This window comes from Schistocerca piceifrons, chromosome 4 (genome assembly GCF_021461385.2).
Source record: "Schistocerca piceifrons isolate TAMUIC-IGC-003096 chromosome 4, iqSchPice1.1, whole genome shotgun sequence".
Classification (NCBI taxonomy): domain Eukaryota; kingdom Metazoa; phylum Arthropoda; class Insecta; order Orthoptera; family Acrididae; genus Schistocerca; species Schistocerca piceifrons.
The window spans coordinates 841,509,090-841,525,946 of record NC_060141.1 but is presented as its reverse complement, the minus strand read 5'-3'; the positions used below and the strand labels follow the sequence as shown (position 1 = coordinate 841,525,946).

The 16,857-nt window shown below is 39.6% G+C and overlaps 2 pseudogenes; both read right to left on the bottom strand.

The window, feature by feature from the left end:
• The window catches only part of LOC124796232, a 70,581-nt pseudogene extending 57,198 nt beyond the window's left edge, over positions 1-13,383 (bottom strand).
• Positions 13,384-13,387: 4 nt separating this feature from the next.
• LOC124796380 overlaps positions 13,388-16,857 on the bottom strand; it is a 41,274-nt pseudogene continuing 37,804 nt past the window's right edge.

Genomic DNA, 16,857 nt, shown 5'->3' with positions numbered 1-16,857 from the left:
TCCAGTATCTTACCAATGAATTGAAGTCTGCATTCTGCTTTGCCTACAAGTGAGTCTATGTCACCATTTCATTTCATCCAGATATTTGTATGAGTTGACCAATTAAAACTGTGATTATTTGATAATGTAGTCATACAATACTGGCTTTTATTTGTTTTGTGATGTGCTCCAATTTACATTTCTGAAAACTTAAACTCAGTTGCCTGTCTTTGGACCAATTTGAAATGTTATGATCTGACTCAAATTTGTGCAGATTTTTTTCAGGCAATAATTCATTATAGACAACTCTATCATCCAGGAAAAGTATGAGGCTCCTTATAATATCGTCTTCCAGAACATTAAGGTACAACATTAATGTAATGGTATAAATTACTATAACTGTATAAATAAGTTTATATGTGTGTAAAATACATTGAACTATTTGTTACAACAAAACATTGTACTGGTATACTCAGCAAGATGTTAAATCAGCAGATAGCTACATTTTATGTTCAACATTTTGTGTACAGCATATATGTTGGAAAGGATTTATACCCAAATTAAATAAATCTGAAGAAATGGTAGGGTGTCTCTGGAAAAAAAATCCATAAAAACTCATACAGTCCAATTTGCTTTTATGTCACTGTTACTGAAATATAATACAAAGTAACTAAATTCGATGAACATTCTCAGAGTGCAATATGCCTCAGAGTGAATGCACAGTAATGTCAACATTATTTTTCAAGGCTATGTTTGTAAAAATGGATGAAAGCAAACCACACATTTTGTTCTCAATCTGCGGAAGCATTATGCACTGTGAAACACTGTACTGCTGTTCTACATAAAAGCTGTCTCATTGCCAACATCTTTCCCCTGCTGGCTGTTCTACACTTCTCATCACTGATTCAACATGTTGTAAGATATTTTATGCTGTATGACACCACAGTCCAATCTGGTTAGGATAGCATAAAAATAATATATGAACTTCAGTATTGAAACTGGAACAGCAGAACAGCTCTCATCACACTGGATATCAAATTGAGGTTGGATTACAGCCATGGGTACATCATTTCATGCTACTCAACTGTATGTCATATATGTCAGAGTTCATCAACTGTAGTGGCTGGCGACTGGTGGCTGGCGACTGGTGGCATAGCCATCTCTTGGCATCCAGTGAACAGACGTTCTACACAGGTGACAGATTTGAAGAAAATGCTGGATACGGCAACAGTGGAACACTCTCTGTATCGAGGTAGCTCAGTACAGCTCAGGTGATGTGTAGTCTTGCATTATCTTGTTAAAAGATAACATCACGGAGCCCTTGAGAATAGGGCACAGCGATAGGCCTTAACAAAACACAAATGCAATTGCTGCTGTCCAAATTACTGGCTATGTGAACCAGAGGTTGTGACATGTATCCAGTTGCACCCCATACCATCACATCACATGCTGGACCCGCATGTGAATGACAGGTACAATCTGGCCAGGTCTGTTGGCATCAGAGCCTCCACACACAAGTACATCAATTGTGACGATGTTGCAGAACCGAGACTCATCTGATATGATGACACAGTGCCATTCCTGTGTCTGGCATTGTTGTCAGTTGCACCACTGTCAGTTCACCTCTCTCTAGAGCTGCATTAAGGGCTTGACAGTCTGTGCTGCTCCAGATGCCATCACATTGTCTGTGTGGATACTTGTCTCACTGTATACAAGCCCACTTCCTGACTAAATGTACACAACTTCACTGCAGGATCACGTACGCATGAGTGAACACTTGTCTGCCCTCTCAGGTGCTAGTTTGGTGGCACTACTGAGGCCCTGCAAGGCATTTAGCATGGCCGTCCTGAACCTACCAATTCTATGTTCGCACAAAATGAGATTCTGAGCAATGCAAGCAGCAATATAGTGAAACAATAAACCAGAGCCTCAGCAGACCATGAGCCTGCCACTGCCAAATCTGGAATGCTGATAAACATTTCTCCTTCTTCCATTATGCTTAACACGGACTTCGTGTAAAGAACCAACACTGAAATAGAATTTCTGAATGAGAAACCTCCTCCATAAGCTTTTTCTTGCATACAGAATATGCATGGGGGTGCTGAAAAGTAATGCCTCTGAATTTTTTATTCTGTTCTCAATATCGGTCGAGGTATGACACGTCACGCATATTACTTGGTCAACTTTCCCACTTCACTGACTCGTGGCACACCCCCCTCCCGCAAACAGATGGAGTCGCAATAGGCAGCCCATTCTGACCAGAGATTGTGAATATGTTTACGGTGCACTTCGAGGAAGAGGCGCTGATGTCATCCAAATGGAAATCCATCTTCTTCTTCTTCTTCTTCTTCTTCTTCTGTTATGTGGATAACACACTTGTCATCTGGCCTCATGGAAGAGACAAACTTCTTGACTTCTTTGTACATCTGAACTCCACACGCCACAAAATCAAATTCACTATGGAGACCAAAGAAGAAGGAAGACTACCATTCCTGGACATCATAATCAAGAGAATAACGGACAGCACCCTGTGCCACAGCGTGTATCTGACTCTATAAAACACATAAACTCAGTTCTCCCTATGGCACTGTGAATAATTTCAATAACAAAAAGTGAGATGAATGTTGCAGCGTACATTTAATTTCCACTTTGGCTTTGCATTCAAGATCAGTCTTACCTGAGAGTGCAACATTACATCTTTGGTTAATTTAATTATATGTTCATTAGATTTTGGTTATAAGGCATGTTTTGCTGCCTAATGTTTCATCTCCAAATGCTGGAAACAATCCATGGAGGAAGAGGAGTATGTAAGACATTGGTGGACCAGGTTGGAAGAATCTGTGAATTTCAATACTCTGTAGAAGAGCTCAATCATTTGAAAATAACTTTCAGACCTTGTGGCTATTCTAACAGATATACATAGGGCACTACATTCTAAAATATTTGCATCTTTCACTGAAAAACAAGCAACTAGAGGAAAAGTTCTCTTGCCATTTGTAAAAACAGTCGCAGATCGCGACCTCCGAGTGCTATGAAGAGAAGGTATTGACGCAGTGCTTAAACCAAACTGAAGACCACAACAGCAGCCATACTCAAGCAAATTGTTATGCAGTAGTTTCAGTGAATTTGACAATGATGTGGCTGCTTTCATGGTGGCCCAGTCATATTGTGGGGTAGGGAATGTCAGTGACAGGGCTGGAATTGTAGGTGACAGATGGATTTTTGGCAAAGCCTTGTATCAATACCTCCTTAATTATTGAGTTGAAAAACTGTAGAAAACATTCATACAGTAAAATCACACAAAAAAATTTCCTATTTCTGCAGGTATTGTGCCTTCTGTTTCTTTTTCATTACAAAAACATATTGATTCAAGTTTATAAAGTCACAACTATGTCACTGTGATTTGTGTAACACACATTCTGGAACATGTTCCAGGAATGTCATGAAACAGAGAGCTTTAAATACTTACTCTAGCTCATCTTTCAAGACTTGCATGCCAACAAAAACACCATCTATCCAATCTGTTTTTATTTCACTTTCATGTAAAGATTTCGCCACAAAGGATATCATCTGCCATGATTTCTCCACAAAGGATATCATCTGCCATGTAGGCAGTGCAAGAGGAATTCCACACTCACATTTGGGTAATCAAGTGGATTCTGTGTCTTGTCAGAACCAAGCACAACCAAACCAATTTCATCTTTACCACTGGTAAATATCTGGAAACATATTAAATGGTAAAAATAAGTTTTGTTTATAACAAGTTGTATACCAATAAAAACATCACACACAGATACTCTTTATAAAATTATTTAATTGGATAGATAAAAAATCTACTCACCAAGCAGTGGCAGAACACACACATAAAAGACTGTTGTGATAGGCAAGCGTTTGGAGCCAGTGACTCCTTCTTCAGGCTGAAGGGTTGCAGGGGAAGCAAGAAGGGTGAAGGAAAAGGACTGGAGAGGTCTAAGAAAAGGGGTAGATTTTGGGAAAGTTACCCAGAACCGTGGGTCATGGGTGACTTACCGTACAGGATGATAAGGAAAGACTAATTGTTGGGGACTGCATTGGGCAAGATTCAGAAACCTGAGAGCTTAAAGGTGGAAGACAGGGTAATATGCAAGACAGATATTACTACTAAAACTGTACATGAGTTAATAAGAGTGAGAAGCTAAGTGTATTGTATGCAACAGCTGTGGGAGGGGGCAGTGAAAATAGACGGGAAAGACAATGAAAGATGTATAAAGCTAAAACGAAGTGAAGCAAAGAGTAATTACAGTGAAGAAATGCTGAGACAGGAGAAATTAACGTAAATTAAGGCGAGGTGGGTGGTGAGAACCAAGGACACGTTGTAGTGCTAGTTCCCACCTGCGGAGTTCTGAGAAACTGGTGTCTGGCGGAAGAATCCAGGTGGCATGTGTGGTGAAACAAGTGCCGAGGTCATGTATGCCATGTTGTAGAGCAAATAACAGAAAAGAAGACAAAAAAGCTCTACAAACTCTTTATCAAATCTCAGTCAAAACGGGACTACAAATCTCACATGAAAAAAACTTGTACATTGACACAATGTAAAGAGACAGACACCCACTAGTAACAAAGTATGGAAAGATATCACATGAAGGAAGTTTCCAGTGCCTGGAAGAGATTACACAGAAAATGGGACTGAACTCAACATCCAATGAAAAAAGAATCACAAAACTACATAAGGTATTCAGACTTATATCGAACAATTATAACAAAAGAAGTTTTTCCATCAATGCCAAATTAAGACACTGTAGTACAGTAGTTACCACAGGCCTTGTACACCTCAGAACAACAGCAATGAAGGGAAGAACAAAAATCAAAGAGATGGAAAAACAGAAGGAAAGATCTACAGGCCAGTTCAGAGAGAGGGGATCTGGATAAACATATTGACAAAAGAACTGTACAAATACAAACAGAGGATTAAAAACAACACCAGGTAAAGTAGGACAAGGTTCTAGAGACACATACAAATTATGCACAAAAACAGACTTACCAAGAATATTTTTTATATCGTTATGACTAATAAAGGGAAAACCAACTGGGTATAGGAAACCATGGAGGACCTCAAGAAACTAAACATCTCCACAGAAGACATCACAGACAGGAAAAAATACAGAGTAAAAAACTGGAAAACAGAAATTTCAGCAGATATTGAAAGAGAAGAAAATGGAGAAGAACGGTACAGAAGAAAGGAAGAAGAATCACAATGAATATATGAGAAGTTTTTGAAAGACAAACGAAAGAGACAGAAAAAAAGCCTTCAAAATTGATGGTGCTTTACTGCTCTCCTTAAGGGGGTATTAACTAACAATAATTCAATATAATAATAATAATAATAATAACAATAACAATAACAATAACAATAATGACACTGTCTCTGTCTCAAGAAACTGATCTTCGAAGATCAGCTGAAGTTATCTCCCATGTCTTACTCTGCCTCTGTCCATGTGAATAACAGTAAAATTTAGGCTTATTTGGGAAAACAGCATCAAAGAAATTGTTTATTACAAATGGAACAACAGTATTATAGATTGCACATGACAAAGATTTATTGTCACAAATTGATGTTATCACCACTCTTGATAAATCCTGTTAATACAGTACAATAAAAAATACTAACACCCGATAAATCTCTGTACACACGCCACATTACCACAAGTGAAAACTACATGGAGTGGAAACAGAGGGAGATACTACAACGCAAAATTGTTTCCATCTTATGACCTTTTTGTTGTTGCTGTGGTAGTCTGAAGATTGGTTTGCTGCAGCTCTCAATACTAATCTATCCTGTGCAAGCCTCATCACCTCCACCTCCACATATCTATTACAACACCCACCCATTTAAACCTGCTAGTTGTCGTGAAGTCTTGATCTATTTCTACAGTTTTTATACCCCTTCCCTTCCAACACACACATACACACACACACACACACACACACACACACACACACACACACACACACACACACACTAGCCACCAAGGAAGAGCCTACAGCTTTGATTCAAACCCCCCCCCCCCCCCCCCCCAGTCATACCCTCATACTTCCCTAACTATGCTTTGTTCAATACTCCATCTTCCACAATCGCAACAAATTCCTCCATCCTCCATGAGATGTATACATCCTAAACACCAATCCTGTAAAACTGTTGTCAACCTTTCTGCCACAACTCTTAGCCCAGCAGAAGTCTTGGTACTTTCTAAAGGCCTCACCTTTAGCCCAAAACCTAAATTCAAGTGTGCTGGACTTGTAAAGGACCTTCTTTCCTTACCTAATCTCTGCAGTGGAAATTTCTTCAATGTGCATTAGGGAGGTATGAGGGTATGACTGGAAGGGGGGGGGGGAGGGGGTGTTGAATCAAAGCTGTAGGCTCTTCCTTGGTGGCTAATGTGTGTGTGTTGGAAGGGAAGGGGTATAAAAACTGTAGAAATAGATCAAGACTATGCTCCAGACTGAACGCTGAAAGGCATAATCAGTCTTAAATGATGATGATGATGCATCCCACTAATAACAGCCAACAAAAACCTCACATAGAACCTTGCTTGAAACAGTTCCAGCCTCCCTCCCACCCTGAACCTCCTCTTCCAGCCAGTCATCTCTTGGTTATCTTTCAGGAATTCGTCACTTCTAACCCGGCCTTACTTTCCTTTCCTAAATCCTCCCTAATGAGACCAACATCACTCCTATGTAACACACAGCTACCCATATCCTGTAAATTAATCCGTGCCTTATCATCTTTCCCACAGATAAAAGCTTCATCACAGTGTTCATGAATCATAGTGACTATGTGGCTGAGAGTCTTCACCAACTTTCTAACACCTCTGCATACAAACCTTACAATCATGATCACATCCTAGAATTCCAAGACTCCAGCAGCTCTCCAAGACCTTAAGTCCATCCCATAACCTGACTCCTGGATCAATCTCCCTCCTCACACCACTCCTTCCTTTTTACCTATTTGCCAAACTACACAAACCCAACTACACAGGTCTCTCCACTTGTCCAACTGTGGCTGGGTACAATGCTCCCACTGAACATCACATGCAAACCATTGTCTGTAACCTCCCATCCTACAGTGAAGACAATGCTCACTTCCTTCACCGCCTTTCTGCAGTTCCTGTTTTGCTACCACATGACTCCTTGCTGGTTACTATGGATGCAACATCCCCCATGCCCATGGCCTCACTTTCCAAACATCCTCCTGATACCAAACCCATCACCTCTTTCCTAATCCCCTTACCCAATCACATCCTGACCCACAATTATTTCACTTTTGAAGACCAAGTCACAGGGTGAAATGCCTAAAGCTCGCACCACAAGTATGAAGTGCTATTGATTTGCGGCTTTGACAGAATGGATTGGTAGTCAGGGACTCATTATTGTTACCCAATCATCAGATTGTAAAAATCCTTTCTTGTGCAGATGTACACTTTTTAAATGAAAATGTGCTTACTGACATTAACAAACTAAAAATATGGTAAATCAGAATGTCAGTGGGGTTTGTTGCAGGATTCTAGTACAAGTTGTCAATGAGATACAGTATTTTTAAAAGTTTCCACACCAATACTAGTTTGTGCCACTCAATCTGGGTAGTTACTAGGTATGATGTTGTTTGCTTACAGTGTGTTTGTGTGTGTGGGTAGTTGCTAGGTATGATGTTGTTTGCTTACAGTGTGTTTGTGTGTGTGGGTAGTTGCTAGGTATGATGTTGTTTCCTTGCAGTGTGATTGTGTGTGTGTTCCTCGAGTTCATTGTGACTTGCAAGTCAGTAAGTGTGTGACAGTCCAATCAGAAGGTCGTGAGTGGACGATGGGATTTACCAACGCAGAAAAAGGTGACATGCTCATGGTGTATGGAGAGTGTACGAAGAATGCAGTTCATTCTTGTACAGTATATGCGGCAATAAATACCAATAAATGTCAAGCATCTCAGCAATCATTTATCAACCTCTTCAACCAGTTATATGGAAGTTATAGCCTAAATCTTAGCAACATAACAGATGAAACAAGTAGTTGATCCACATGTTACCTCTTGCACAATCGCATGTGGAAATGGCATTAATCGGGCAAGTGTCCTATGCATTCTCCATTGACATAGGTTTATCCCTTTCTATAAAGAGCTGCATGGAATTGATCAAGAGAATTGTGTTAACATCCATACATGGGCATTAAGACAGGATACTCCAGATGTATCATGTATCTTGTTTAGTGGTGAAGGAAATTTTAACAATCGTGGCCTGGTAAAGTGCTGAAATAAGCACAATTGGTCTGTTAACAATTCTCTTTGGCTGTGGCAGGTGGAATGTCAGCATCCTTGGAGTGTAAACGTGTGGTGTGGGGCAGTGAACCATCAGCTCATAGGCCCATTTTTCTTAGAAAGAACACTGAATGTGCACAAGTATCACAGCCTCCTAACAAATCATCTTCCACGGATGCTATAAGAGATTCCTCTGCAGACTAGGAGCAACTTGTGGTACCAATACGATGGCTGTACAACCCACAGTGCACTGAGTACAACATGGCTTCACAAACTGTTTACAAATCATTAGATTGGATGCAGAGGACCTGTATCTCGGTTGACCCATTCGCCAAATTTCATGCCTGCAGAGTTTTTTTCTATGGGGAAAGCTGAAATACTGTCTACAAGGGCATACCAACTACATCTGATGATATGCAATGATGTATTACTGCAGCCTGTCGGATTGTCCCTGCTGAAATACTGGTATGTGTGCAGCAGTCTTTCCATACCAGAATGGGAGCATATACTGTTGCTGCCAGTGGTCATTTTGAACACAACCTGTGATGGTCAATTGTCTCATTACTGGTCACAATCCACATAACTAGTGTTGTCTGATTCAGAGCAATTGAGACATTTTCATGATCTGGACTCATGGTATAGACTTTGGTGTGTGCTACCTCAGCTAATGTACAAGTGTTGGCGTGGGAACTTTTCAAAATATGATATCTCGTGAATGGCTCACACTAGACTCCTGCAACAAACACCCCTGATAGACTAATTTACCCTACTTTTAGTTAATACCAATAGGCATAGTTTCATTTAAAAAAGTGTATGTTTGCACAAAAAATGCACTTTCTAATATCACTACAATCTGTTGGTTGGTTACTAGCATAAGCCCCCAACTACCAATCCATCGTGTGAAAACCACACATCAATAGCACTTTCCATTTCTGCAATGTTTGTGGTGCAGGTTTTAAGCGATTACCCCTGTACAAACAAATCTGTAGTACTGCAATGGGTACTTGCATGGTGCCATCCTATACCAACTTTTTTATCGGCCATCAGAAGTCCTTCCTATCCAGTCAACACCTAAAACCCCTTGTCTGATTCAGAGCAATTGAGACATTTTCATGATCTGGACTCATGGTATAGACTGCTTCTTCCATAACCTAAAAACCTACTCCCAAATCATCTTAACCCGATTATTCTCAACTCAATGCGCCATATCACTAGACGTCGATATCCATAAACACATGTCAAGTGGACCAACCACCAACAGTACCTCCCTCCACTTTGACAGCTGTCACCCATTCCATGTCAAAAAGTCTCTTCCATACAGCCTTGTCGCACGTGGACTCACTATCCCCAGTGGAAAGCAGGAGTTGTCTAAATATGGCAATAGCACTACCAGAGCCACAGTATCCTATCCGTCTCATTCATAAATAGATCTCCTGTGCCATCTCCTCATCTCACACCTGTAACCCTGTTAACCAGACAATGGTCAGCACTCGTCTAATCACCCAGGCCTTGAAAAGCTCAACCACATTCTTCACTGGGGCTTTGACTATCTCAGATGGGGTATACTGTACTCAAGATACTACCCACTTCCTGCAAAGTAGTGTTCCACTGCCTGCACAATCTAGAGAACATCCTTGTCCGCCCCTAATCCTGTGAGTGACCCAGGTGCAAGAGCTGTCCCACAAATCCACCCACCACCTCCTACAGCAGTCCAGTTGCAGGCATCTCTCACCATATAAAAGGCACGATCATGTGCAAAAGCAACCTGTTAAAAATCAGCTATGCTGCAATTACCATACAATTTTCCATGTAGGGATGACAAGTAACCAACTGTTCACTCACAGTAATGTCTAGCACCAAACTGTGGCAAACCACAGACTTGACATTCCAGTTGCCAAGAGGCTGTACACCACTTCAACAACTGCTTCACTAGACATACCGTTTGGATATTCCCTTCCAGTGCAAGTTTCTCTGAACTACACAGGTGGAAATTGTCTCTCCAGCACATCTAGTGCCATCCACCTGACCTAAACCTCTGCTAATTTGTTTCCCACTGTATCACTTTACCTTTTCTCTTCTGTACACACCAATCTTTTCCCATTCAGACCATGTATGGTCTTCTCCAATCACTCTGCCCCCCCCCCCCCCCCCCTGCAGCTAGTGCGGGTGTGTACATTTGGGTGTTTTTGTGGTTTCCAAACTAAACCATGTGCATTTTAGATATGTTAGATCCATATACTTTACCTGAAACTAATTCTCTGAGGTACTGAGACTACTGCTTCCTGGCTTGGGGTTTCTATTTTCAGCTAACACAGAAGTATTGTCTACAAACAAAAGTGTATGGGACAGGATATTTACCAGTGAATCATTCACACTGGACACCAAAAAGACTGTTGTGTGGCATGTAGACAACCCCCGAGATGGTGCACCAAGCCAGTGTGACTGCAGGAGCAGCCAGCAAAAACTCTACACAAAAGATGGTCCAGCACTTCTCAGAGATTACAGTCAAAAATTATCAGGCAAGGTGTCCATATTATGCAAATTAACGTAGGATTAACAAGTGACAAATGCAGTTACCAAAGCAAATTAGATGATGAGCATGCCATCAGTATTATAGCTCTATAGGAAATGCATTTAGGTGATAATTCAGCAGCTACATGCAAGATTATGCAATATAAAGCAATATCAATACTCCTCTCAATTGTTAGGTGCATCCACAATAAATGAAAAAAGAAACAGCTCTTGGATTATGCTGGCTTAAGCTGTCAGAAAATTAGTGATGTAGAAGTAATTAGGATAAAACTCAAAGGCCTGGTTATTACATCAGTCCACAAATCACCTAACGGAAAGTGTCTGACACTAGTCTTACACACAGCAACTAGACAGCACGTATATGTTTAAGATTTTAATTCCAAAACACAACCCGGAGATACATAAATAGAGACAAAAATAGAGAACCAATGTTTGAATGGATCAACACACAAGAAATTATCTAAGTTTGATGCCAAGGAATTTAAAACGTTTTGTGCAGGCAGATGGAAACTGATACAAAACCTGACCCATCCATCTTTTCCACTGATGAGAACAAATTACCACTGAATCACTCAATAGTAGTACTGAAACATTTTTCAAGGAGTGTACATTGGCTCACAAAAGTTATCATTGGTGCTGAAATATCAGTTACAAAATACATTGATAAACCCACATGGAAATTTGAAAAAACTAACTCAATACAATACACCCAGGAAGTGGAGAGCAACCCGCACTGGACACCTCAAAAGGCAGAACATTGGGAATTATTGTAGATGTAGCTAAATGGAATATCTGAAGGGAAGTAACAAAATAATGTGTACTAGGATGGGACAAACCTGCCCAAGTCCTCTACAAAGGATACCAAGGGTCTAAATAATGTTTTGATAACATTTTGTATTTAAAAATATTTGTGTGTATAAATTGTTCATGTTGATGTAAATTTGACAATTTAAGAAATGGTCATGCTTAGGAACAATGTAAGAAATAGGTGTTATGTAAAAGCCAGTGTGCTTTTGTTTGAAACGAAAATGGTTGCGGGGAGTGAAAAGGTGCGAAAGGCGAATTGGCATGCTACCTTGAGCAAGTGCGGGAAGTAAGTCACACAGTTTGTAGGCAGCAGTGATTGATGTAACTCCTTTGTGGAGCAGAAGCTTTGCCTGCAAATTTCCATAAAAATGCCTCGGTTGAAGACTGCAAACAGCTTACAGCATAGCTGCGAGTTGTTGAGCTACTGTATGTAAAACTGAATGAAGCCAAGAAGAGAAATTGAGCCCATACAGCAAGAAACTTGCAGGCCGTAGTGTGGGTAGTGTAGCCGTCATAGCTGTCCACCACACCCAAGCCTACAGCCACCAGATAAGATTTTTTTCTATTTTTACCTTTGTACAGCATGAACCATTACTTTAAACTGTGTTTTAATAATCATTCTTGAACTTTACGGAAACTGGCTCACCCTGTTATTTCATCCTAATCATACATCTGTATAGGGTTCCTTCCTGGTGTTTGATTAATCCGAGTGTCCTGTTTTACAGACTTCTGAAGTGCCAAGTTAATATAAAGAGGCACCATTTAAATTGCTTTAGTGTAAATATTAAAAATTTTTTCTTAACTATTGCAAAGTGTTATAGTTTGCTTACATAAAATTCAATCAGAGTGAAGCCAAGTTACTAGAACCTGTTAGATGGCTATACAGAATTAGTTCAAAGAATAATAGCTTTTGAAAGTAAATTCCACCAAGAAAGAGGTTTTCTTTAAGTGAAATGTTCAGTTAAAAAGTGTGTGCTTTAGTGTCTAAGTATTTAAGTTTCTTGATTATGGAAAGCGCTTTTCTAAAGGTTGTCCCCCCCACCCCGGCTAATTTTTTTTACCTTCCTTGAAGTTATCTACTGGGCTTTTTCTTTTTTAAAAACATAATGTATAAAGATGTAGCCCAAAATTGTTTAAGTGGTGTAATTTATTTGAAGAGCCAAACTAAACAGTAGCAAGAAAGTAGGCAAAATTCAAATTTCTGCTTCTCCAGTACTTCACTATTTCATTGCCAGGATAGGTTGGTGACCATTAAGTACATGTTTTAAACCACTAAATGAACTTGGAAATGAGTTGTCCTAGCTTCAGTATATATTCATACTGTGTTTCTATCTAGCCACTGGGTAAGATCTTAGGAAAAGGAGTGAATAGTCCAATTTACTTATTCATTAGACGCAACACACGGTAAATCCTGTAAGAAGGATAACTCTATTGATTATCTTTTCCTATAAACAGGACTATCCTTCCATAGTGTATTTTATTTGGAAACTAAACTAAATTTTAGTAAGAGGGTTATATGTGTCAACATAGAGACAGGGTTTCTGTTATTTACGTAAAAGCATACTAATATCAAAATGGTAGTGTTATAAGGTCCTATTAATGTGTGGTCATGACATTTGTTAAATGTCTCACCACATTCCTATTGAAACTATTTACTCTTCTTGTAAATAACACCTGTGACAATTTTATACAAATGTCCACTAAGACTTTGCTCGTCAATCAGTACTGTTACGAAATACTGACTAGCTTTCTTTTCAAGAATCTCAAGTTTAAGTTATACATATTGTTATCCTCCAACAAGAATCATTGGCTGATTCTTCATCTTTGACAGGTTCCTCATGCCTGCAATGCAAAACATTATCTTTTGTATTAACATATGAAATCCAAGTTTTTAAATTTAATAAATGCTTATACAAACATAAATGATTAATGGAAAATCTCATATAAGATGTGAAACAAATACTAACAAAGAGATAGAGGGGCTGGCCAGTACTTACATCAGCTCAGTACAGCCGATAGATACACATAAAACAGAACTGAAAATTTACATTCCTAGCTTTCGGAACTTTGTTCCTTCATCAGGGAGGAGAGAGGGGAAAAAAGGGAAGAAGGGAAAGTGGATTCAGTTACTCACAACCCAGGTTATGAAGCAACAGGGAAAGGGCGAAAGAACAGACTCGCGAAATAACAGACCAATTCCCGTAACATCAGTTTGCTGCAGAATTCATGAACGTATTCTGGGTTTGAATCTAATCAGTTTCATAGAGACCAATAAGTTTATGTCCACAAATCAGTACAAAGCATCGCTCATGGGCAACTCAGCAGGCCCTTTTGTCATACGACGTCTGTTCAAAAAATTCCAGAACTTAGTCCACAAAATTTTCTATGCTTATCTTTTAGTTACTATGGATTGTGTCCTTCGAAATACTCTCCTCCACAATTGATACACTGTTCCCAATATCATTTCCACTTCCAGGAGCAGTCTTGACACACCTCTTGCTGGGTTGCATAAACTGCCGTCTGCGAATTTTCTTTTATCTCATCTACCATTGCAAAACTTCATCCTTTTCAACTTTGGAAATAAAAAGAAGTCTGCAGGGGTCATACTATTCTCGCAAGGAACATCTCATTCTCATTTGTGAGATCCAAAAAGTTTTTTTGGTCTTGACTCATGAGCCATGGAATGAACTTGGCGGCAACACAATGCATTCCAAGATGCTGTGTCATTTCATAACATGACCCAATTGAAATGTTACATTCTTCTACAATCTCTCGGACAGTGAATCTTCGACTGGCACACACAATTTCGTTGACGTTCCTGACACAAGTGTCATCAGGGGACATCTAAGAGCGTCCTGAACAAGGATCATTTTTGACTTTTGTAAAGCCATTTTAAAAACGTGTGAATAATATGTAACACCAAGTATGGCTTAAGCACTCATCGCTATAGGCTCCCTGCATCATTTGGTGTGTCTCTGTAAAGGTTTTCTTGAGTTTCACGCAAAATTTAACGCAATTGCATTGCTCCTCTAACTTTGCCATCACAAAATTCACAAACCCAGATTCCATATTTCTTGATTTCCGAGAAGCATTTGACATAGTGCCTCACTGCAGACTCTTAAGAAAGGTACAAGCACATGGAATAGGTTCCCAGACATGTGAGTGGCTCAAAGACTTCTGAAGTAATAGAACCCATTACATTATCCTGACGGTGAGTGTCCATCAGTGACTAGGGTATCATTAGGATCGTTCCAGGCATGTGTGATAGGAGCGCTATTACTCATATTTTCTATGTGCATAACTGATCTGATGGACAAAGTGGACAGTAATCTGAGGTTGTTTGCTGATGATGTTGTGGTGTATGGAAGGTGTCATCGTTGAGTGATTTAGGAGGATAAAAGATGACTTGGACAAAGTTCCCAGTTGGTGCGATAAATGACAGCTAACCCTAAATGTAGAAAAATATAAGTTACTGCAGATGAGTTGGAAAAACAAATCCATAATGCCAGAATCCAGCATTAGTAGTGTCATGAATGAAGAAGTCACATTGTTTCAATATCTGGACATAACGTTGCAATGTGATATGAAATGGAACAAACTTGTGAGGGTCATGGTAGGGAAGGCGAATAATCATCTTTCGTTTGTTGGGTGGATTTTACTGCAGTGTGGCTCAGCTGTGATGGACATCACATATAGGATGCTAGTGTGATCTCTTCTTGAGTACAGTTTGAGTGTCTGGGATCCGCAAGGGGTCGAATTAAAGCAGACATTGAGGTAATTCAGAGGCAGGATACTAGATTTGTTAACAGTAGGTTGAAACAACAACATACAAGTATTATGGAGATGTTTCTGGAACTCAAATGGGAATCCCTGGAGGGATTTTGAGGAACACTGTGCTGACTGCAGAACAATTCTGCTTGCACCAACATACATTATGCATAAGGACCACGAAGATAATAGACGACAAATTAGGACTCATAGAGAGGCATATAGACATTCACTTTTTCCTCACTCGATTGGCAGATGGAATGGGAAAGGAACTGACTACAGTCGAATTAAAATTACTTGATAGTTGGCACTTCAAACGCCACTAAGAGTAGTCAGCGTCACACTTGAACTGTCTGCTGTTGCCAAACTCCACCAAAATTGGCCAGTCACTTCCAATTCCTGGTTCAGCATTCTTTCTTGATGTATTTGTATCCCAAATTATGAGCACGACACTTTTATTATGTATTTCATGACACGCGATAACTACACCAAAAACAACACACATTAACAATGCTAATGAAAGACACACATTTCATTCATAGCACTGACCAAACACTACCGAATAACTCAGCACAAGGTGTAATTCAGTATCATACATATAGTTATCATATTCACAGAGATCATCTTACATTAGATAAGCTTTTCACTACACTGCGTGAAACTGAAATTTTTAAGGTTGCAATTCATAGTTGCAACTGGGTCACTACATTCACATATATAAATACTTCATGCAGTGCTGTGGCATAGCACAATGGTTGGCAGATTAATCTAATGTGTAGCATGTCATAGGTTTGAATCTCATCAATGTAGCAAAATTTTTATTTCTAAATCTAACCAAAAGAGTGTGATTATTATTTTCATTCAATTAATTGGTTTTAATGTATTATTTTTATTTTTAATACTTTGCTGCATCATTTTTCATCATTATTTTGACTGTTCTATTTGGTCTTATTTTCCTTCCTGTCATTATTTCTTCATTTAGAATCGGCCTCAGTCATCTATAATCCACGAACAAGTGCCCACACGGGCTGTTCACTGGTTTCTAACATGTCAGCATGTGCAGCTAGTGTAAGGATAGTTACAGGTAACAAATGACATGGAGAAATTTCAATTTGCTTTCAGCCCTGAAATTGAGTTTTTGTTGTCTTGAGTTTACCCTTAAGGGTTAGCTTTAATCGCCATGAACAAAGCGATCATGATATTAGTACTGCTGCAGACTGTTGACCACAATTTTCTCGGGTGGGTTAGGACACAAGTTTACAGTCAGGGATACAAAACGGGTCGTCTGCCCCAGTTCAGTCACTGGTCACTTTAAATCAATAGTCGACAGAGTATCCAACATTTCTGACATACCTTGCACCAGCCACTAGAAAAATTGCTCTGTGTTAAACATTTAACATAATTTGTGAAGTGAGCCGCTTGTTTGTTGTCACCTGTAAGCAAACGGTAGCTGGTAGCCAATGTGGCAACATTGTTGCAGCAAGTGAT